Below are 24,317 nucleotides of genomic sequence, written 5' to 3' on the forward strand. Positions count from 1 at the left end.
ATCCCTTCTGACCATGAGGTGCTCTCTCCCAACCCTACCTTTCAAAACCCCAACTCACCCTTTAAGGTCAAATCTCTGCCTCATCCCTGAACCCCCATGACAGCCCGTGTCTACCTCTTTCAGGCTATAGGTTGGCAGACTGGAATAACCTAGGTTCAAAGCCCAACTCCATCACTTCCCTAACAACCTGTTTTCTCTTATGGAAAAGGGGTTAACAACCCACCTCAATGGGATATTGGAAGGTGCCAATAAAATAATATCTGCAGCCCAGTCAGTACAAGATTTGGTCAAGGGAGCTCAGTGAGAGCTACTCGTTGTCATCATCTTCATCATCTCTGGGAAGCAGGGTGAAATCATGGTTAAGAGTGTGTGAGCTTGGGAACCAGATTCATCTAAGTTCCAGGCCTGGTTCCATCACTTTCTAACTGTGTGACCTTCAGCCAGTCACTTCCTTTCTGAGGCCCAGTTTCCTTATGTGTGCAACAAAGTAAGCACAGTTTCTCTGCCCATCACAGAACCTGTTGGGGAGGTTCAAAGATGTGCTCTATGCAGGTAAACCCCTCAGTACAGGACCCATCGCATAAACATGGCTCATTCAGGTTTATGCTCTGCTACAACCTAGAAAACTCCTTTAAGGGCACAGATAATATTTGACTTATCTTTGCATCTCTCTCCCTGCCTAGCCTAGCCCAGAACCTCTGCAGCTGGCAGGCCCACAATAAATCATTGTTGAATTGAATTGAAAACCCAAACCACATGTGCCTCCTCCCCTGTCAAATGAAGCTTTCAAGCTGGTGGGTTGGGCCTGCTGCCCCTTCGACTCCCCCTCCCTCCAAGCCGAGCTGCCGCCATTCTCACAGGACTCTGGGGACTGAATCAGAGTGGCTGGGTAGGAAGTGGGACAAGCCTGGCAGAACAAGCCAGGTAGGGAAGAGCCCGCTGTCTGCTCTCTGAGCAAACTGCCTTGGAAAGATGCTCTCCTGAAGTCTCTGCTGAATGAGAAGAGATGGCTTGGACTCCTGAGGGGACACCTCAAAAGTCCCTCACCCATCCAGGGTCTAACGGTTGAGGAAACCCCCTTCTTCCCCCAAGACACTGAAAAATGGATGGAAGTGAAGGTGTCAGGAAGAAGTTCCCTTCCCCTTTAGCAGAGATGGTGAAACTGAGGTTCAAAGAGGTTAGCTTCTGAAATCACAAGGGCTTCAAGCAGAGTTTAACTGGTGTCACAGAAAAACTCTAACCATTTCACTACCTTGCCACTAAGTGAGTCTTGCTCCAAAAGGACAGAGGTATGTATTTATCCCTCCCACCTCAAGATCCCTGGGAAGAAAACACAGCTTTACTGAGGAAAAATACTGCAAAAAAAAAAAAAAAAGAATAAATACAAATCTGTTTTCAAACTACAAAAAGAGGCCCATGTCTTCAGTGTTTCTGAGCCAGAGCTTTGTAGACAGGGCCCGGGGAATAGCATGCTGCCCAGCAAAGTGAAACCAGAACATGGCTGCCCACACTGTATCTCTGATCCCAGGCAAGTGATTTAGCCTCCCAGTGTTTCTGTTTTCTCATCTGTCTCAAGGTGCCAGTAATAGTACCTCCTCGCAGAGCTGTCAACAAAAATCAAACGAGCTAATCTTTGTAAGTTGTGTTAGTTGCTCAGTAATGTCCAATTATTTGCGACCCTATGGACTATAGCCCACCAGGGTCCTCTGTCCATGAGATTCTTCAGGCAGGAATACTGGAGTGGGTTGCTATTTCCTTCTCCGGGGGATCTTTCTGACCCAGGGATCAAACCCTGCATTGCAGGCATTGCAGGCAGATTCTTTACCATCTGAGCCACCAGGGAAGCCCAATCTTTGTAAAGCATTTGCCATGTGCCCTGTATATGGAAACACCATACAACTTTTGTTAAATAAAAATGAATGGGTACCTCTGTCCCTCCGTAGCAAGATCAGCCCAGAGGGAAGATGTTCAAGTGTTTGAGCCTAGCTGAAGTGTGGAACTAGCTGAACCCGGCTTCCAAGCCCAGTCTCATGCCTGACTCTTGTTGAACCTCAGTTTTACCACCTCTAACGTGAGGATACTAATAGTCCCCACCCCAAAGGGTGTTTCTACTTTTAAATGAGATAGCACCAAAGTCCTGAACACCCGACATGACCCAGCAGAGTGGGTTAGCACCCAACAAAGGTAAAGTGCTTATCATCTGAATCTTGGAGAGTGCTACTTCCCAATTATTTTTTTTTTTTTTTGCCTCTTCTGGGTTAGTACACAATATGTAGTTTTGGAAATCCTGCCACAGTAAAGGAACAATTTCATCATTTTGCCAATGAAGCTCCTAAACATTTTCTTTCAAGAGCCAGAAAAGGGAAACATTTTTGGTCATTTCCAAACCACGAACATGGGCAATTCATTTCCCCATTCAGTAAACCTGACCCCCCCTCACCCAAAGTTACAGAAGTCACCTTGCAGGACAAAAAAATAATTGAAGGAATGAGTATTTTACTGCAAACAAAAGCCATCTTTGTTTGCTGCCCAGCTTTGGGAGGAAAAATACCTTAACCCAGGAGCTTGGAAAATTCTTGAAAGTTCTCATTTTATTCCAACAAATCCAACCAATCTGGCAAGACTCCTGGCCGTGTGAACCGGAATTAGAATGAATCAAAACTCACCAAAAGCAGCATTAAAGAACATTTTGAAAACAGGAGAAAAAAAAAAAAAGCATCCATCAACTCACCACTCTAACACAACTCTTAATTTTGGAAAGTTCTCTTCCAGTCTTTATCCACGTGCAGACATATTTTTACAGCACTGTAGTCATAGGGAAAAACTGCAGTAGCTTCAGCCAAGAACCAGATACCACACAGCTCATGTCACTAAACTTTCCAAGTGAGGGCTTTTGCCTCCCTCATGCACTCCATTCATTCTGTCAGTCAGCCATTCGACAAACCTGGATTGAACCAGGCTCTGGTGCTACGCCCTGGGGAGCGCGAAGACAGAGATGACTAAATCACAGTCCCCGCCCTCAAGCAGCTCCCAGTTTAGCGGGAGAAACAGACCAGTCAGCAGGAAATTAGAGTGCACCGTGATCAATGCATAAATGCTGTGAACTGCACAGAAGAGAAGCATTAAAGGTGGGCAGGAAGGGGAGGAGTGGGAATGGGGGAGACCAGGCAGAACATACGCAAAGACATGAAGTTAGGAGAAAACAAAGTGTCATCAGGTAGCCAAAAATAGTACAGAATGACTGGATCTTAGGCAGATGGCAGTGGACGGGAGGAAGGAAAGGGGTGGGGGCAGGCAACTCATTAAGAGTCAAGGTTTCAGTTTCATTGTGAAAACCATGGGGAAAGCTTCAGAAAGATTGAATTTAAGCAAGGTAGTAGCACAGTCGGATACACATCTGAGGAAGACTGTCCCAGCAACAGAATGGAGGCTAGATGGAAGGATATGAGCTAGGGAAAAGCAGGGGGACAGGTTAGCAGGCTATCAGAGTCATCAGTCAAGATAAGGAGGGTCTAAATGACTGAGATGGCTTCTCCACTTACACTCTGTGTCACCTTAGCAGGTGACTTAACCTCTCTGTGCCTTAGGCTCTATTGTAAAGCAAGGATAAAAATAGTATCTCCCTTGTGGAGCTGCTGGGAGGACTAGATGAGACACTGCATGCAAAGCACCTGGCACAGTGCCTGGTACCCAGAAGACACTCAAGACATGTTTCTTCCCCTTCCCCTCATTCCCTTGTCTTCCACCTCACCCTTTCTTAAAGGCTGGCACGGTATGGAGCATGAAAGTGGCCGAAACAGGATTCTAACCCAGATCAGTCTGACTCCAGAGGGCAGTGGAGAAAGTTTGAAAGTGCCGTTGTCAGGACAGTTACTTAGAAGGATTGTTTAGCCAAGTCGAGGGCCCAGCTGAGGTTGGAAACTATGAGTTTTGAGTGGGACTAATCAACAAAGTGATGGGATTTTCTCCAGCAGTGTTCCTCCATCTGGGTGTAAGCACAGAGGAGGAGGCTGTCAGTTAAATTTATCCAGGCTTGGGTTTTTGCCTAGTGGATGTGTCAGAAAGACACAGGGCAAGGGAGTTCAGGATATAGGCAATATCCTGAAGTATACATTCCAGGAGTTAGGCAAACAGAGCTGGCTTCAAATCTCATCTCTGTCCTGAACTAGCTGGGAGACTTTGGGAAAGTCACTCAACCTCTCTGAGCCCCAGTCACCTCATTAAAAAAAAAAAAAAATAACAACAGTCCCTGTCTCATAAAGTTACTGCGAGAATTACATGAGGTTATTGAAATGATGTAAGATGCCTAGTATGTGCCTGCCACATACATATTAAATTATTATTTTTAACATCATCATCATTTTCAAGGATGGAGAGAGGAGGAAGGAAAGCCAGAAGGGCTAATGGGGTGGGGGAGTGAAGTGACTCAAGAACCTGGACACCTCTTGAGGCAAAGGATGAGCTTTGAGGTCGGTGGGCAGGAGGTGGATGGTGGGGGCTCTGAGATGGAGCAATTCTGACGGATGATGAAGGATGAAGCATGGTATGGCTAGAATGGAGGTGTGTCCTGTACATGGATCATGGATGTCAACTCACCCAGGATGATGTCAGGACTTGGGGTGGAGAAGAAGACAGTGAGCCAGATGTCGAACTCTTCCTTGAATGGGTGAGGGGGATGGGTGGCTAAAAAGAAGAGTCGATGAGGAGAGGAGAAAAGAGAAGAGGGTGCTGTAGCCAGATGGCTTCAGAAGGAGGAGTTCTTGGCTGAAGCGGAGGAGTAACGATCTGGACGCAAACAGGGGAAGCCAGAGCACAGACCCCACCTCCCAGCCCTAGGGCGTCTGTGGTAGAGGAGTGTGAGAAGTGTCCACCAGAGGGCGCTGCAGGCAAAGCCGTGAGCCCCTCCGTGGAGACTCAGGTTTCAGCACTTGCAGGCGCAGAGGTAAAGAACAGTGTTCTGCGGAGCTTATTTAGAGTGAAGGGGGAATTGTTTCCCGTGGGGTGGGCTTTCCAGAGGGTACAGAGAAGAGTGGGAGAGGGCAGTGATAGTGAGATGGAGGAGTCAGGGGTGGCGGGGAACGGGAGCGCAGAGCAGAATGGGGACGGTGTGGGAGAGGACAGATGATGGGCAGGGAGACTCACGTTTGGGCTGTAGCCAAGGAAGGGGGGATGTGAGGCTTGGTGGGATTAACTGTCCTCAGACTTCCAAATGAAGCTTTTTCCCCTTTACATCTTTTGTTTATTATAAAAGTAACACATGCTTGTTTCAGGCAATTCTAATCATTACTGAAGTGAAAATCCACCTCCCCCATTCCTTTCCCCAGAGGTAACCACTGTTAACAATCTGTCTATCCTTCCAGATTTTTTCCTATGAATAACAAATAATATCCTTAACGAAAATCAGATCCTATTATACTGATTTTCCTGCAACTTGCTTTTATCACAATATTATATTGGAGACATCAATCATATATAAATTATATCCATATAAAGATCTAGCTATGGATATCAATATATAAAGATCTCACTTGTCCTTATTTATGGCTAAATTGTCACTGTCATCATTACAGTAGTAGTAGGGATAATAATAGGTAGTAATTATTGAATGCTCTGTGCCAGGTACTAAATATTTCATAAGCCATAGGGGTTATCTCATTTAATCTTCGCAACTTTATGAAGGAGATAATGTTTTTATTATTGCAATTCCCATGCTATAGATGAGACCATTGAGGCACAGAGAAGTTTAGGAACTTGGGCAAGGTCACACAGCTCACAAGGGCTAGAGGAGAAAGTCAGACCTAGGTGACCTGACCACAGAGCCCAAATTCTTAATCATTAGCATAATTAAACTTAGTCTGCCACTATTTGGACATGGACATAAATTATTTATAAATTATAAATTATGACACCAGCCCTCCACTGACATCATTTAGGTTATTTCCAAATTTTCACTATTTACAAATAATGTTTAAATGAAGATCCTTATTCATGGAGTATTTCAAACGGCTAAACCCCTAAAAGAACCCTTGCTGGGTCAAATAATATTTCAAGCTGCTCCCCAGGAATTGTGCTAATTTAGATGCACACCAAAAATGAATATGTGTGTCCATTTCACCATAGCCCCACAAATGCTGGATTTTAGCAACCTTTTAAATTTCTGCCAGTCTGAAAGGTGAGAAACATTTCAGCTCTCTCAACACTGTTGTAATTTGCATTATTATTACTTAATTATTACTGAGGTTGTGAACCTTTTTATATGGCATAAACCATTTGTGTTTCCTCTGTGGATTCCCTGTTCATTATTCTTTGACTATGTTTTTAGTGGGCTATTCATCATGTTCTCATTGATCTATAGAAGCTCCCTCCTTCAATCTTTCAGTGAGTATTTATTGAGCACCTTCTGTGTGCCAGATACTAGAACTAGGAATATAGCAGTGAATAAGCAAAGCTTCCAGCTTTCATGAAGCAAACACGTAGGTAGAGGAAACAGATAACAAGCAAATCATTAAATAATGTAATTGCAGGTCATGGTGAGTGATATAAAGAAGAGCACACATCCTATAATGGAGCTCTTGAAACATTATGAATAATAAACCTCTGTCTGCCTTTGACTTTATCCTGGTTTGTCCTTTGTCTTTCAACTTTGCATGAGATATCTTTTGCCATAGCAAAGGTGTTCAATTTTTTTTTCCAGGCAAATCTGTCATTCTTTTTCTTTATAGCTCCTAAGGATTTTTTGTTACTTTGCAAAGACTTCCCACCTCCATTTTTTTTTTAATTTTCCTATGCTTTCTTCCGATCTTTCAATGGTTTCTCTTTTGAAAATCGGCATCTTTGCTGATCTATTTAGAAATAAAGAGGGAGGCAGAAATTCAAGCTTGATTTTTTTTCCAGGGGCAGGCCACTTGTCACAGTAAATGGCACCATGGATTAAACGGTGTGTCCTCTTCCCAGGAGGGTCCAGCGAGGTCCACAGAAAGGAATAGCCTTGCTCAGGGTCACATAGCAAATTAGCAGTGCCAGAATCAAGCAGGACTGTACTGTGAGGTCCCAGGGGTGGCTGACTCCCATGGCAGCAATGTGGGATGGAGCTCATCACAGCTCCATCTATCACTGCACTGGATCCGTCCTCCCTGACCAGGGCCAGGATTCACTGTCTGCTGCCAAGGGCGCTTTCCCTTTCTAGTAAGCCCCTGCCCACTGGCTCAGAGATAGGCATGCAACAGCGGTCCGAAGTGGCTCTGCAACTTATCAACAGGCAAACACTTGCTGATCTGTGCTAGCTACCTGACGTGAGGCAGTTTGCGCTGCAGAGGACTGGGGGCAGAGGACAGATAGATTTGCTACTTTAAGAATCCAAATAGAAAGTGTCTATTCTAAATAAAGAAATCTGGCTTTGTTTCCATTCGGCGGCTGACAGAGCAGCTGCTGTCCTTGGAGCCTTCTGAGGGGGCTGCCTCAAATTGGGCCAAAGCTGGTGGTTTAGAGACTTCTGGGGTTTGTTCTGAGACCTGGCTAGAACAGCCCTAGAATCTAAAAGGTCATCTTCCAAGGACAAGGCGCACACCTCCACGGCACTTGGCCTAACATTCCATTTCATGGGTTGTCTCCTATACAGGGTTTTCCTTCCCCGTCCACATTTCCCATGTGCACATGGTCTCACCCCGAGGAGGCAGGCGTGCAGGAAGGGTCTCCAGGGAAACAGACATGTGAAGTGGGAGTTGTGTCATTCTGGCTACATGAGGCAACATATTTTGTTCAAATCATATTTTCCCTCAGTTCCCAGGAGATTTTCGGTAAAAGTGTTCGAACAAAATAGGTGGATAATTGTCACCATTATTTCGCTCGGCTTTCCGTGGATAGACACAGCCAAACACATTAGCACATTCTTATCGTCCTACTAACCTTGATGGGTATTTTGTTGCTTCTCTCCAAAACTCGGCAGTAAATTTACTGCTTGTGATAATGCAAAACAACCTGGTGGCCTCGGATCTGTCCCCCACCTACAGGCAGGGTGGGTAGCCGGCCTCTGCAGTGAGATTTAAAGGGGTTCTTCCCATGCCAAGGACCACTCCAACCCGTCACACTGACTCCAGATATTCCCACCGCCAACACAGTGGGAAGAGACCCGAGTTTTAGCCCCAACTCTGCCATGACTTGCTGTGTGACCTGGGGTAAGTCACTGCCCCTCTCTGGTACTCGGGTACTTTCCAGCAAAATGAGAAGATCAGTCTGAGTGGACTCCCTCACCAAGCTCCTCATCAGAATCACCAGTGATACTTACTGATGTGCAGATTTCAAGCCCTAACTCAGCATCCTGAATCAGATTATCTCAGTTTTAGGGGTCACTCTATCTGTATGTCAACAGAACCCTCAGTGATGCTGCTGTCCAGGCAGGTTTCTGACCCAGTGAATCAGATGACCTCAAGGCCACTTCAACCTCTGACGTTAGCTGGTTTGATACCTCCCTCAGCATTTCTGTATTTTTTTTATCTCTAAGAGGGATGCTCCCCTTCGCCTCCCCAACCCCATACAGAGTCAGGGACACTTGCTCATCAGGAGCCCTGAAGCATTCCGCCACCCACTGGTTAGACTTTGAGCATAGAACCCCCGAGGAAAAGGTACACTTCTTATTGTTGGCGAAGGAGGCTAGGAGAGAGAAAAGCAACCGTAGCAACAACAGGAAAATGGGGAACTAGATCTGCCTGAAGTTCAAGGCAGCCTGAGACCCCCACCGAGGACATAGATGTATTTTAGGGACCACACTTGAGGCTCACATTCCCTGGAGTCCTCTCCACCTCAGCCCAGGTGACGCAGTGCAGAGAGGTACAGCCATGCTAGGGAATAGCCTTCTTTTAGTTGGTGAGGTCTTATGGCTTTTGAGGTTGGTACCGAAAGTAAGGGCATAAATACTTCTCTCTCCACCACTGGGACCATCTGAGCCCAGTCCCTGGACCCAAGCATGATTCAGGCCCAGAGACCTGTAAGAAGCACTGGGCCTTGCATGTACAACTGCTGAGCCTGTGTGTTCGAGCCCAGGAGCCAAAACTACTGAAGCCCATGCATCTAGAGCCTGTGTTCAGCAACAAGAGAAGCCACTGCAGTGAGAAGCCAGCGCACCACAACTAGAGAGTAGTCCCCAGTCTCCACAGCTAGAGGAAAGCTCACATAGCAATGAAGACCCAGCACAGCCAAAAATTAATAAATAAATAAAATGAAAAGACGCACTGCTCCTTGACATCAGGACACTCTAGCTTTGGGGAAAGCTCTGAATTAGGGTCCTCCTTTCATAGCCCTCTTTCGGTGATCAAGAGCCCCCATCTACTGCCACTACTATCCCCCAACTCTGCTGCCCTAGATCACTGACTCTCTGACTCTAGGCTTGAGTCCACATTTATTATTCATTCTTCAGTTGCCCATTATTTACTAAGCACCTACTCTGACCTGGCACTAGGTTAATTAGGCCAAATCGAAGCAAAACAGACATGGTCTTGGCCCCCGGGAAGCCAAGAGGCTAGCACAGTAAATATCAGAATCGAAACTTCTCTTTTTATCAGAAATGTCTCTTGTTGTACCCCTTTGTGGTGTGCTCACTTGCTTCAGTCATGTAGACTCTTTACAACCCCATGGACCATAGCCCGTGAGGCTCCTCTGTCCATGGGATTTTCCCGGCAAGAATACTGGAGTGGGTTGCCATGCCCTGCTCCAGGGGATTTTCCCAACACAGGGATCGAACCTACTGAGCCACTGGAGAAGCCTTTTATTATCCTGAAATTAAAATCATAGATATAATAACCTGCATACACACATAAGTTCCAAAAGATCAAGAAGTGTCCTGCCACACAAAGGAAATGAAAATAATCCATAATCAACTACAATGTATTTAAATATGTAAATACTTACATAGGATGACACTGAAAGACTTAGATGAAGTAGGCAGAGACTTGCGCCTTCATCGAGAAGCCCCACAAAATGCAACAGCTACAGGCACAAACTGATAAGGGATGTTGCACAGACGACTCTAATTCCAAAAGCAACATCACTACTGTTACCACGTGATTTTTGAAATGGTGAACGACTGTGAATAAGCCTCTGGGAGAAGAAAACAAAGTTCCATCTTCCCTCTCTTTACACAAGATTCATTAAAACTGTGTATGGAGGCGGGAAAGCCAAACTTTTTGTGCATATATGTAAAATATTTACAGTACACGTTCTGATCATTATAAGAAAAGTTTCCACCTCCACGGAAGTCCAACAGAACATTCGAAAATCATATAGGATGTTGGACTAGTCTTCATTTTGCAAGACTGTCCTGGTAAAGAATCTGTCTGTCCAGACAGGAGATGCAAGAGGCACGGGTTCAATACCTGGGTCATTGGGAAGATCCCCTGGAGAAGGGAATGGCAACGCCATCCAGTATTCTTGCCTGGAGAATCCCATGGACAGAGGAGCCTGGCGGGCCACAGTCCATGGGGTCGCAAAGAGTCAGACACAACTGAACACACACAGCACAGCCCCTGGGCAGTGCAAGACGTGAAGCAGCTCCATTTCTTGTCCACTAAATGACCTGGCACATTTCCCCAAAGTCCCCTAGGGGGCAGTATTGGCTCAGTTTCGAGTCATCAGGCTAAGTGTCTGTTTCCATAGAACTGGAGCTTTGTCTGCTTCTCCCCAAATCCTCATCCCCTTCACCCTTGCCCCCAAGGAATGGAGTCCAGTCCTTGCTACCACTGTCTGCCGGGACTCACAAGCCTCACGCCCTCTTGATCAGTTCAGCTAGTTTGAATCCACCGAAGGCAACCGCTTGTCTGGATTACAAGTTGCTCCCACTCCTTTCAGGTGCCCCCGCTGAACTCAGCACCCGCAGCAGAGTCGCCTATGCCATGCCAAGGGTGCCACTACTTGCAGATGGCCGCCATTCAGCTCTGCAGGTCAGCCCCGTCCCCCTCCCTCAGCTCCCAGTTCCCCTTCATCCCCACTCTGGGCGACTCGAGGAGCTTCACTTAGACTCTCTGAGCGGCAGTTTGTTCATTTGGAAAAACGGCGATAATAATAGTACCTACCTCCACAGTGTCCTTGAGAGATGAAATGAAATGAATGCTTATAAGATGTTTAGTAGCCTGCCTGGCACACAGCAATCCACCCGAAAATGATAGTTATTGTTCCTATTCTGGGAATCACATGGAGTACACTGCATACTGGCTTCTGCTGACTCTACTTCTCCCATTCTGCATGTTTCCACTTTATCTTCCAGACCAAGTTAGAAGTTTATAGGAGGCTGAGCAGGATGGGTCTGCATCTGGCTTGAAGTTGCATTTGCTGAGAAGTAGTAAGCTGGGAAAATCTTCAGCGCTCTCTTCACCCAGGCCAAAAGAATGCTTTTTAAGTATTTTTTTTTTCCCTATCCTGTTTCATCTCACAAACACTATCTGAGAAGGAGTCATTGAGCAGACCAGAACTGGGGAGCGGGATTAATTAGGAACTATCGTTCAAATACAGCACCCACTTTCTTGTCTGAATCAGTGTCTGGCGAAGTTGGCTGCATGGTTAATCACCTAAGCTGTGTCTGCACGGTGCCAGAGGTTTTGGAGGAAAAGGGAAAAACACAATCAATCATCCATGTGTCAAATAGAACGTTCGGCTCCTGTACAGAGATGATACTAAAAAGCCATCTCAGTACAAGCTGTTAGATCAGGGCAACAGACATCTTGAAGGTTCTAACTGTTTGCTTAGCATTAACAAATGATCTTGAAGAACCCAGAAACTACTGAAGGGAACATCCAGACATTCATTTATTGATTAATATTTATTGAGCACGTACTATGTGTGTGGCACTGTGCAGGCTATAGAAAGCAGAGAATCAGTCTAGAACCTTCCCTTGATGGTTGCTATCCAATTGGAGTGTGGTGGCGGGATGGGGAAAACCAGTCCCTGACAAAGCAATAGAAAGCCCGTCAGCTAGGTCTTTCAGAGTAGGTGAACATCCTTCAGTTGCTGTAATCATTGTTGTTTAGTTGCTAAGTTGTGTCTGGCTCTTTTCCAACTCCATAGCCTGTAGCCCACCAGTCCATGGGATTTCCCAAACAAGAATACTGGAATGGGTTGCTATTTCCTTCTCCAGGGGATCTTCCTGACCCAGGGATCGAACCCATGTCTCCTGCTTGGCAGGCAGATTCTTTACCACTGAGCCACCTGGGAAGCCTGTTGCTGTAAATTACATTCTCACAAAGCCAAGCAACCCAAATATTCTGCTATTTGGTGGGGGGGGAAAAAGACAGTTGAGCTTACTGAGGTGGCTATTTGGCTTTACAAGGACTTAGACTGAATGCTTCAGGACTAGATCTTGTGCCCAGCAGATCTGGGTTTAAGTTCTGGCTGTGCCACTTTACAAGCTGTGTGACCTTGCCCAAGTTGCTTAACCTCTCTGAGCCAGTTTCCTCCTGTGGAAATTGAAGGTAATGACAGTATCGTCTTTGAAGGATTATTGTGAGGATTAAAAGAGATATCTTACATAAAGCACTTGGCATCAAGCCTCCATCATAGTTAATGTTCCTGAAAAAGGCAGTTTACTATAATCATTAAAAGAGAGAAAATGGCTATCACATGCATTGGCCCAAGACATCTCAAAACTCTGGAGAAAAATTCTAGCCACTCGCATTAGCAGTGAAGGCAGGTTCTCCTCTCCTCCCTGGAGCTCTAGTATTCTCAGGGATGAGCCTGCCAGGTCTGGTAAGATCGTGAGGAGGTAGAGAAAGCATTCCCATGACAGCTCCTCCCCCCGCACCCCCCTCCCACCTCTCCCCCCATCCCAGGCTAATCTGGCTTTTAAGGTGCCACCTACTGGCCCAGAAGGATCTCCCTTCCCCCACTGAGGCCCCTGTCGGAGAGTCCTCAGTCATCCAATTTCAATATTCCTCTCTACGATCTCCCTTTGCAACTTGGCATCCTACATCTCCTTCCCTGAGGTATAACAACATGAGAAAGGATAGACACATTGTAATGTGACCTTTTAAAAAAGAATGACCTGTATGTAAAATCCATCACCGCCTCCTAAAAAATGCAAAACCCCACAAAAGGCTCTGACTCATGGTTGGGAGCAGCAACGGGCACACCTGATTAGATTTTTCTAATTTGACTGGCAAAAAATTTCTCTCTGAATCTCCCCTCATAATATGTAGTTTCCACCACCACCCCCCTCAAAAAAACCCACTTTGCGTTATTAGGAGAGATCATGATGGCTGTTCCAACAGAATGCGGGTGACAGAATCTGCTTCTGAAAATGCTACCATGTGTAGTATTTTGTTGTTTCCTGCTTATTAATACAATACATTTTGCCTCTGAGTCAAATGTTTTTCCTTCTGCCAAGAAAAATCGTGAGTTACAGGAAATCTAACAGGCTTAATTAGTGAGGAGTTTAACTTAAGCCAGTGGTTTTGCAATCACCCCAGCCCAAGTCAGTCTCACTCCCTGCATTTAGTGGGAAATAAGTGGTAGGAAATGGCCTTCAGCAACCTTGTTAGAGAAAAGGCACTCGCACTAGCAAGGCTGGTTCTCCCAAGGTAAAAAATGGCAGGTTGAGGTCACTGTAATTATCAACAGTGCTTTTTGCATGCAGGTTCCTATTACATATGTCACCTGTTACTTTCAACTTTCTGTAATTACAGTTTCTTCTGGTGAGATTGTGCTGCTTTCCCTGCCTTTTACCAACCAGCACACTTGGGAGAAAATCATTCATGGCCCCTTGAGTTTGCCCTGTAAGTGTATTTTAAAAGGCAAAGCTAAAAAAAAAAAAAAAAAAGGCAAAGCTTCTTAGACCAGCCAAATGAAACTGATTGGAAATGTTCACCATAGAAACGGGAGACCTATTACGTATAATGGCCGAGCTCTTTGCAGCCAGGTCCTAAGCGCTAGGCCACAATTTCAGAATGAAAGAACCTGTAAAGGCTTTGGAAGATAGCCGTGAAGATGATTAAGGGATTGGAAAAGAGGATCTAGGGGAAAAGGTGAAAGGTATTAGGATTAGAAGGACGATTTAGTCCCAAGAGAAAAAAAATGAAGGCGCTGACCAGATGTTTCTTCCTTGCTATCAATGGCATGCAGTACATGAATGGCAGCATGAGATACTTAAGTTAGATGTAAGAAAGAACTTCCCAACAATGCAGCTCCTTCAACACTAAAGGCCATTTATTCTTCAGTCCTAAAACACTGAGAGAGCCCCAAACACATGTTGGACCATGTGCTGGGTCCTGGAGAAGTTCACAGGCCAATGTTGTTGTTCAGGGACATTAAATAGATCATTACAAGACGGTGGGGTGGGTTCTATAATAGAAGGAATTTGGAATGCTTTGAATTTTAAGACAGCCAGAGGGGGCCTATAGCAGAATATTATGTTACTTCCAGTGGGGTCTGAGACAGCATCCAGCAATCAAGTACATTAATATTTTGGGAGCAAAAACACATGAATATTCACACAGGGTGTGATAGAAGAAGACTATAAATAGCCTCATGCCAGCACAGGTTTGGCTACCAAATGAATTTACCTTAAAGTTACAAAAGGCCCTCAGTTTTCAGAGCTTTGGGGCTTGGGAAGGATGGATATGGGAAAGTGTATCTGTGTGCACCGAATCGGGTCTAGCAGCAGGACTTGGGAAAGACAGGGGACTTTTGACTGCAGGCAGAGCATGTGTCTCTAATGTGCTCTTTGGCCTCAGGACTGTGGACATGTTTTCGAAGAACTTGACTCTGTGTGTGTGTGTGTGTGTGTGTGTGTGTGTGTGTGTGTGTGTGTGTGTGAAGCAGTGGGAAAACCTCATTATCCCTCAGGTCAAGCCCACATTCAGGTCCTATAATAAAGTAGCCCCTGGTAAGGCATCCCAAATGGTCAGCCAATGGTTTTTGTTATGGTTATGATGATTTCAAATACTTGATCCCTTGGTCCCTATGGGCAAGGCCACAAAATGTCAGAATCAGCATCCTCCAGTGGGGTCCACAGGGTGTGGCAGAACCACTGAAGGCGGTTGAGGGGACATCTTTGACCTTCCTTTTTAAGCTGTGTTCATACCTGCTGTGGTAGATGGCAGTGCCTGTCAAGAGATAAAGTGAAAAGCCTACAGGGAGGAGCACTGGAGCGCCTTGTTCTGTGGGCTAAGGGAACAACCAGTTACCCGCTACCAGCCAAGCACCTTCACTTAGGGGGTAACCTCCCTTTAGGGGGAACACCCAGTAAACCCTGCCACACCCTCAGAAGTTGTTTCCTTTTCAAAGGAAAGGGGGTAGTCCTTCAGTTCAGTCTCCTGTTAGCAGTCAGAAAAAGGAGATCCCCACCCATCAGGGGGCATTTTCTACTAAGACCCACCTATCCACAGGTGTTACCTACACGTAGAGCTGAAGGACACCAAGACTCTCTGTCTTTAGATACCCCCCAAAGTATGACCTCCTCCCTGGTCCTCCTCTCTGCCCTCTGGGAATCTAAGCCCACATCATTTCAGGATGAGCTCAGCCTCCAACCACTCCCTCTGAGGCCTGGCTTCCCAACCTTGGTGATTCCAAAGTTCACATCTGTTGCAACACACAGGGCCCACCCTAGGCAAAACTGTGTCGGACACACAGCCTTCCATCAGCTGATTTCCCACACACCCCCCCCACGCCCTACCCCTGCCTGCCTGGCTTTCCTCTTCCTTGGGGAGTCAGCTCCCTCTAACCTTTTCTTCCCTTCCCCCTGACAGGAAAGGCTCTGATCAAGGAATCTGCACTCAGATACATAAAACAACCCTGCCTGGCCCAGCCATCCCCAGACCACCCAGGGCAGTTGGACTCAAAGGGATCGTCCACTGATGGTAGAGATAGTGGCATTACTCACAGGTCAGAAGGAAGTCTCTGGGGTCGGAGGGGGGAGGCCTTCTCAACACCCATCAGATAACGATGTGGGGCCATCAAGTCAGCCTTCACCATTTGAATGTAAGATGGACTGTGGTGACACTCCTCGCATGAATGGACTCTGCTTTCTGAATTCAAATCAGCTCGTGCACTCAAGACAGCAGGAGAGAATATCCAGAAACAGGATCAGCCCCAGGAACTCTGACGGCTGGTTGTTCCAAAGGTTGAGGATACCAGAGGGAGGCACTGGGAAAGGAAGGGAAGAGCTTCCAAAAGGATGCCTGTTGGTGAGGCAAGGAAAGAAGCAACAGGGGAAGGGAAACCTAGATGGCAGGGGCGGGGGTGGGGGAGCCAGTAGAAACAGATTTCAGGAAAGAGTTCACATTTTTCAAGTGCTTATTTTGTACTACAGGCTTCCCTGGTGGCTCAGTGGTAAAGAACTGCCTACAGTGCAGTAGATGCGGGTTCGATCCCTAGGTCAGGAAGATCCCCTGGAGAAGGAAATGGCAACCCACTCCAGTATTCTTGCCTGGAAAATCTGATGGACAGAGGAGCCTGGCGGGCTACAGTCCATGGGATCGCCCATAGGGTCACAAAGAGTCAGACACAACTGAGCGGTTAAACAACAACAACAACATTTTGTACTACACACAGTTGCTGTGTTGTCTCATGTCATCCTCACAACCTCCCCAGGAGATGAGAAGTATTATGAGATCCATATGACAAAAGAGGAATGGGAGGCTCAATGAGGTTAAGTAATTTGTGACAAATGACACAATTCATCCTGGAACGGTGGAGCCAGATTTAAACACTCGTTGTTCTGACTCCAGAGCTCTCAACCCTCCGAGGGAGGCACCAACCACCTTGGGAATGTGGGGGGCCCCCACGAGTCTGTTGAAAGAGATGCCCAGAACAACCTGTACCCCCGCTCCCCATAACCAGAGGCCCCCCCACAGCTTACTCAGGGGCCGCTTTCCCCTGGGTTAAAGATTGCATTCAGGGAGTGCACCATTAACATGTAAACATGTGCTCTGGAAAAGTTTAGCATAGCCCAGAAGTCAAAGTCTCAGAGGAGTGGGAAAGGACAAAGCTCCCAATGGGATAGGCTACCTGACAGGCCCCATAGTAGCGGCTACAGGGGCGCGTGACACTGTGGCACAGAGTCCCTGAGACACCTTACAAGCCTGAAGGCATCAAAGACAAGCTTGACTTATGTCACCATCACTGAATTACCCAGAAGAGGCCCCACCCTCCATACACAAAAAGGAGAGAAGGCACTGGAGACCAACAGCCTAGGTTCAAATCATGGCTTTGCAACGTCCCAGCAACATGACCCTGGGCAAGTCACTACTCTGAATTTACATTTCCTCATAGTGAAGGACAGAGAAGCATGGCATGCTGTAGTCCATGGGGTCGCAAAGAGTGGGACATGACTTAGTGACTGAACAGCAACAACATTTGTAAAATACAGATGGACATTAAAAACATCTCTTTCAGACATGAGATCGTGCATGTAAAATGTTCAGCACAATGCCTGGTACTTAGTAGGAACTCATTACGTATCAAGTCCATCTGGCCAGTTCTCACCACCTCTTGGCAGAAAAGGGAGACCCAATTTGAAAGCCCTGGAAATAGCTTCTGAAGATAATTGGGACATTCATTCATTCATTCAACATGCAAGCCCTGAACCTCTCCTTCTATACTGGAGAGTCAGACATGAAAAAAAAAAAAAAAATAACAGTCCTTGTTCTCAAGGGACTCACATTCTAGTGGGCAAAGATACAACATACTCCAGTCACTTGATGGAACACATTATAAAAGTGGTAGATCCAAGAGGGCGGGGGAGACTCCTGAGGGTACTGAGAAACCTTCCCAAAGAAGAAAGCTGAGGTAGAACTTGAAGGACAAGTAGCAGTTGTTAGGCAGACAGGAAAAGAAAGTATATTCCAAGGGAAGAGAATAGCATATGTTGAGTAACAGAACAGGGCAGGTTTAGATGGAGCTGGAACAGCAAGGATTAGTGAGAAATTACCCTGGAGGAGGAGTCAGATGGGGTAGAGGACTCTTGAGTGACACCTCTGAGCCAAGAGAGATGACATTCAAGATTTATAACAACCAGTGTGGCGTGGGCATGAAACATTTTGAAAAGACCCCGTGGCCATAAAAAATAAGGTCACAATGGGGTCTCTAGGAAGGGACTCCTCATATTTAGAATAATTTGGCCACTGAAGTGACTATAAGTGGATAATTGATGCATTTGCTATTACGGAGACTTCCATGCTATTTGAAAATTTAGCCTGACATTGACAGTAATATCTGGCGTACAAGATATGTATACAGTGGCACATAATACTGTTTTACAGAAGCATTTTTCTAACTTGTATTCATAGCCGTAGAGAAGAAATTCTCCACTACCCTGCTAAACCTTGGGTGTGTAGTATTGTCATAGCTGCCCCAAGTGTGTAGGCCACAGCCACACATCATCTATCCCTAATCACTGTGGAGTTGCTGTAACATGGTCATTTGAATTGAATGTCTTCCCTTTTGAAATTTGATCCCTGTCAGTTTCTTTAAAATATCTTAGTGAATCACTTGAATGAACCCACCTCTTCCCCCTCTCCTATTCATTGCCTTTGTTATTTAATAATCTCAGATAGTCAGGTTAGAGAAGGAACGTTTTTTAAATTCTCTTTGGACTCCATAGAGCTCCCTCTTTGTTAATTATCTTCTGACCCCCCCTGACTCTCCATGGTCATCCCACACTATCGTCTGATGCTAGCATGGATATTATTGTCTGACCTGTTGTTTTTCTAAGCCTCCCGAGTGAGAGAATCAGTAATACAGTCTCGCCACACAATGAGGTTATATTAATCATTTATTTGCAAGGGAACCAGGTCACCTTTCACGTCAGCTCTCCTAACATGTCAATTTTTAACACATCTAACATGAAACAGCCCAAACAAATCAGTTCCATCTAGCTAAGGGCCTGTAAGCAAATGTTCTTAGAAAATTAGTAAGAACAAAAATGATGGTTTTTTAAAGCATAGTTTAGTGCTAACCAAGTCAATGTGACCAGGGTCATCTCCACCTGCTATACGTTGTGAGGGCAAATGCAACAGTATGTCTGTAGGAAGTGGGAACCCAGGTTTTACACTTTTGGAACCAGACTGGTCTCTGTTTAAATTTCAGCTTTAGTATTTGCTTGCTGTGGGCCTTAGGCAAGTTTTTTTTTAACTTCCCCAAGTCTAGGTACATTGGAGATAAATATACCGCCCTCACTGGAGAAGGAAATGGCTTCTCCAGTACTCTTCTCCAGTACTCTTGCCTAGAGAATTCCCTGGACAGAGGAGCCTGGTGGGCTGCTGTCCATGGGGTTGCACAGAGTCGGACACAACTGAAGCAACTTAGCATGCATGCATGCATTGGAGAAGGAAATGGCAACCCACTCCAGTGTTCTTGCCTGGAGAATCCCAGGGACAGAGGAGCCTGGTGGGCTGCCGTCTATGGGGTCGCACAGAGTCGGACACGACTGAAGCGACTTAGCAGCAGCAGCAGCAGCAGCATACCACCCTCACAGGGTTGTTGTGAAGATTGAAGGTAAGGAATGGAAATTGGAAGGTGCTTCATGCCTGGCAGTGAGCAGACACTCATCAAGTGGTAGTTATTATTATTGTTACTCTGCGTCCATTGTAAAGCAGAAAGAACCCAAGACTCTGAGTCAGGAGCCTGGGTTCTGTTCTGAGCTGCACCACTAATGAGGCAAAGACACTGTCTCCTCTCTTGACCTCAGACACTCTGTAAAATGTGGAGATTTGCTGAAGGGTGGCTAGTGCATCACATGACCTCCTCCAGTCTCCTAATCAACATTCAAGACAGGCATCAATAATCAATCACAGCACTCGTTCCTGAGGAGCAAACAGAATCATTCTCGATGCCGGATCCCAAATAGCCTCTACTGCTCAGTTAAAGTTGGCAAGTGAAATGAAGTTTATTTGCCTTCCCTGCATTAAATGGCCTCAGACATACGTTTTAGTGCTACCATTCTGTGGCTCTGTGGAAGAAGTGCTTTCTGATAAAAGTTTGCAAGTCAACTCCAAGGTGAAGTGAAGGGCTCCGGGATCAGAGAGTGACTTCCCACCTAATGAGATGGAAACAAATAATTCAACCCAAAGGTGTAAGGCAAGAAGAGCGACCTGGATTTATGTCTGTTTCTTCTGCTGTGTCCTTGCTCTGTGACCCTGGGCAAATCACTTAACCTCTCTGAGCTCCCATTTTCTCATTTGTGAAAACAGACCTGAGATGGTTATGTAAGGTGTTAACATCGGGGAAAACTGGGTTATCCTTGCAACTGTTGCATAAATCCAGAATTATTCCAAAGTTTAAATTTTTTTTTATTTTTCAAAAAAAAAATAGGCAGAAGGGCAATTACCTTGAGAGACTGTGAAGATGAAATGAGATAAAGAGGGTGGAAAGCATGTAGTTCGGTGCTTTTCTTTTGCCCCTTCCAGGCATCTCCCTTCACCTTCACCTTCGAACTTGCTGAACACCTGGAGAATCAGGAGGTATATTTTCTGGACTGTGATACCAGTAGGTTCACCAGCCTGACAGCATTGTAATTCAGAGCCTTGCTGCCAAGCCAAAATCCTGCAGGCAAGAAGGTTGGTTTTACATGGTCCTGGGATCTAATAAATGTGTCACACATTGCCAGAAAGCAAAGTGGCCTATCTTTGTTGGACTCTGAGTGTGTGTGTGTTGGGGGGTGGGGGTGGAGGGGTGGGAGGAGGGCAGAAGGGTGCGTGCAGGGGGAGGCGAAATAAGAGAACCAGGTAGAATCTGGATAAGACTTGCAGGTAGCTAGTCAAGGAAGCAGGTTCAAGCTCCACTCCCACCATCCTACTTACAACCCTCTTTCTTGTCGACTTTGGGTAAAAGCACTTTTTCCAGATAGACCCTGTTAGATCCAAATACATTGGAGGTGGGGGGCGGAAGGAGGAATATATAACCAATCAGTAGTTTCTTGCTGTTCCCAGGCCTGTTTGCCCACATCCATCCCTTCCTCTTCCCTTCTCTGCTGATACTGTAGCAGGAGAGGACAGAGAGGGGAGGGGGATGAGTGGACCCCTGCAGGCTGTTTCCCAGGTTCCGGTGGGTTTGGCCAATGGAAGGCACAAGAAGGACTTGGAAAGCAGGGAGAGAGAAGCTGAGCTATTTCTCTCCTTCCCTCCCTGCCTCATGTGATGTCCCCCACGGTAACTGTGTCTCTCTTGTGGCTCCAGTTTCCACCGAGCAACCTAGCCCCCTCACTTCTAGTGTAGGAGCTTCCTGCTGTGGCTAATCTCTGGGCAGCCTCATTGTCCTTGGCTTGGCACTGAAGCTCTCTCATCAGCTGGGTAACCAATTCCCTGCACTGAATTCCTTCTCCCTTAAATACTCAGTGATTCACTCCTGTTGTCCCAGTTGGACCAGACTGATCAACCCTCCACCGGCCCACAGCCAGGATTCTTGCTCTGCACTAGTCAATTTTCATTTTGGAATGCAATGCTCTGAGAGATTTATCTGGGAAATCTGGGTGGGAGATTAAGAGGAGTGGAAGAGGTTTGAGGAATTAGAAATGGAGGTCAAGCTCAGGAGAGCCCGGTCACCTAAGTAAAGTCTCTGAAAAAAGAAGGGAGCAAGAACAGAAAAGCAGCGGAGCTAGTTTTACTGCTTCTTGAATTTGCCCTGTTTTGACCTGTGGTGCTCTGAGTCCTCTGCTTTGGCAGAGAGCAAGTCAAAGCCTAGAAAGAGAAGAAAGATGAGCACCCCACCCTCCTCTGAGTCAGCTCTAGAACAGGGAAAGAAGAGGAGAGAAGTTCCAGGTTGTGGCAGGCCTGGCTGTAGGCGGCGGATACATTCCAATCAGATGAAGGAGAACAGCCCTAGGAGCCCCACGGAGCCCCTCAATCAGGCAGTCCTGAAGGGTCATGATCAAACTGTTCCAGACGAAGGACTTGCTTGAGGCTGAGTGTCAGGATTTCAACAGCAACAGAAACCATGCAGGACTGTCCCCAGGACTGAGGTCCCTTCACTTCATCTCATTGCAAACTGTGTTTGGGGCTGTATAGACCCAGCTGCAGTGCTTGAGTCTCATTCATCAGCTACTAATTGACTGCGTCACCTTGGAGGAAACAGAGAGGGGGCAGTTAGGCCCCCTGCTTGCCTAAGAGGACACGTTGTGAGTACCCAATACACATCAAACTGTAATTCCAGCTTCAAGGAGGAACAGAGCAGATGCCTGAGAAATGCTTCCTGCTGGGGGCTGGGAAAGCAGAATGGAGAAGCTAGCCTGTAGTGCTCAAGAGCATGGTTTTAAAGCTGTTGTTAGTTTGGTTAGGGGCAATGGTAATATTGTCATTGGATATAAAAATATCCCTAATTTTTTTAGATGTGTCATGAAGTATGTAGAGGTAAATGATATAACACCTGGGATTTCCTTCCAAATATTAAGGCAAGGCCTTAAAGAAAAGAGAAAAAGAAAGAGATAAATAAAGCTAACATGAAAATAATCTTGATAGCTATTGAATCTGGTAATGGGTACACAGGGATTTTACATTATTCTAATTTTTTTCTTTCTCCTATTTTTTTAAATTAAAGTAGCTTCCCAGGTGACTCAGCAGTAAAGAATCCACCTGCAGTGCAGGAGACGCAGGTTCAATCCCTGGGTTGGGAAGATCCCCTGAAGAAGGAACTGGCAACACACTCCAGTATTCTTGCCTGGGAAATCCCATGGACAGAGGAGCCTGGAGGGCTGCAGTCCGTGGGGTTGCAAGAGTCGGACATGACTGAGTGACTAAACAACAATAACAAAGAGTAAATTTACAATGTTGTGTTAGTTTCAAGGGTACAGCAAAGTAATTCAATTACATGTACATACATACATTCTTTTTCAGATTTTCTTCCATTATAGGATAAGATACTAAATATAGTTCCCTGTGCTATTGCAATAGGTCCTTGTTGTTTACCTATTTTATATATAGTAGTAGTATACTATGCTACTTCTGTCTGTATGAAAATTTCATAATAAATTTTTAAAGCATGTGTTTTAGAGTCAGACCTGAGTTTGACCCCAGTTATTCAAGCAATAAATGTGTAATGGAGTAATCCTGGCTAGCAGACCCTGTGTTTTGACTCAGCAGTGGTGGTACAAGAGGCACAAAACAGACCAGGTCAGGGGTCCCAAACAGAGGAAAGGCTTTCAATATGAGGTGGCCAGAAAAAAGTGACAAATGTCCACCTCATCTATCTAGACTCTTTCTAAACTGCTTCTGATGTCTCTGATGCCTCTGATGCCACTTTCTGCTTGAAAGCCCAGAGTGCTTTCTGATGAATTCTTCCATGATCCCCAAAAGAGCACTGGAGCCCTCTTTTGTGACCTGCGCTGCTATAGCCAATGGCTAGGGAGGACCACCGCAAGCTGGGGTGGGCTGCTTTCCCAGTGCCCTGAGCAACTCACTAAGTCCCACCCAATCCTAACTCCAAGGAGATTCTGGGGCTTCCATGGGACACTCTGGAGTCTCAAGCAAATTACCCTTTCCTTCCCTTGTCTGTCCCTCTCCCTCACACTTGCCCAAGATTGTGTCATTGAAATCACATGAGCAAGGAGGCATTTCAAAAGTTAGACAGACCTGTATTTGAATCCAGACTCCACAAACTGACTACCAATGTAACCTTTGAGCACATCACCTCAATGCTCTGAGCTTCCATTGCTTCTTCTGTAAAATCATGACAAAATGGCACCTCCCTCATGGGGTCATGTGAGGGTTAGTGAAGAAAGTGCTTACATGGTTCCAGGTACAAGGTAAGCTCTCCCAAACCTAGGCACTGCTCTTGCTGAGGGAGAGGAGAAAAAAGAGCTTGTTCTCTGCCTGAATGGGAGGTGGGGAAAAGGGACAGGAGTTGAAGTATCTCTGAGTCATAGCCTGATCATCCAGAGCTCAGGGCTCCCCTTGAGCATGGGCCCTGAGGCAAAACACCCAGTGCACGTTTTCACCAGGGAGAATCCAGAGGCCCCCAGTGAGGTGGAAACCCTTTGGCCTCAGGGGGCACTAGGATTTTACAGGACACCCAAAAAGGAAACCCAGTTCTGAGCTCACACCAGAGGTTTCAGACTAATTCCAATAAAGCACCCCTGAAGCAACCTGACACATTCCCTGCCTTCCAGACCACATACTTTGCCCAGATCCCAGTAGTTATCTAGAAGTTGCACCTGACTGGAGCAGGCTCTTTGGTCCAGCACTGTTCCAGATCCAGAAAGCCCAGCCAATAAACCAGCATCTGGGACTATGAGCCTGGGATAGTGGGCCCCCGCCAGCTGAGTGAATCACACGCAGGCCCCAACTGCTCAGCATATGCTGACTGGACATACTGAGGGATGGCCCGCTCTCCCTGAAGGCCAAGCAAAA

General features: G+C 46.2%; 1 protein-coding gene and 1 long non-coding RNA gene across 6 annotated transcripts in view; one reads left to right on the forward strand and one right to left on the reverse strand.

Annotated features, from left to right (window-relative positions):
* The window catches only part of RTL9 (retrotransposon Gag like 9), a 48,747-nt gene extending 38,779 nt beyond the window's left edge, over positions 1 to 9,968 (reverse strand). For 2 of the 5 annotated variants that reach the window (XM_043460056.1, XM_043460055.1), the window contains exon 1: positions 2,732 to 2,957. The gene's annotated coding sequence lies outside the window, so the exon portion shown is untranslated. Of the gene's footprint in view, positions 1 to 2,731; positions 2,958 to 4,596; positions 4,690 to 9,903 lie in introns of those variants that run through there. The other 3 variants (XM_043460054.1, XM_043460059.1, XM_043460053.1) reach the window with 3 other exon arrangements.
* Positions 1 to 15,849, forward strand: part of LOC122435954 — a 37,691-nt gene extending 21,842 nt beyond the window's left edge. The window contains exon 3 of the long non-coding RNA XR_006267750.1: positions 15,726 to 15,849. This is a non-coding gene — a long non-coding RNA (uncharacterized LOC122435954). The remainder of the gene's footprint in view (positions 1 to 15,725) is intronic.
* Positions 15,850 to 24,317: the final 8,468 nt, after the last annotated feature.

The sequence above is a fragment of the Cervus canadensis genome, chromosome X (assembly GCF_019320065.1).
Source record: "Cervus canadensis isolate Bull #8, Minnesota chromosome X, ASM1932006v1, whole genome shotgun sequence".
In the NCBI taxonomy this organism is placed as follows: Eukaryota; Metazoa; Chordata; class Mammalia; order Artiodactyla; family Cervidae; genus Cervus; species Cervus canadensis.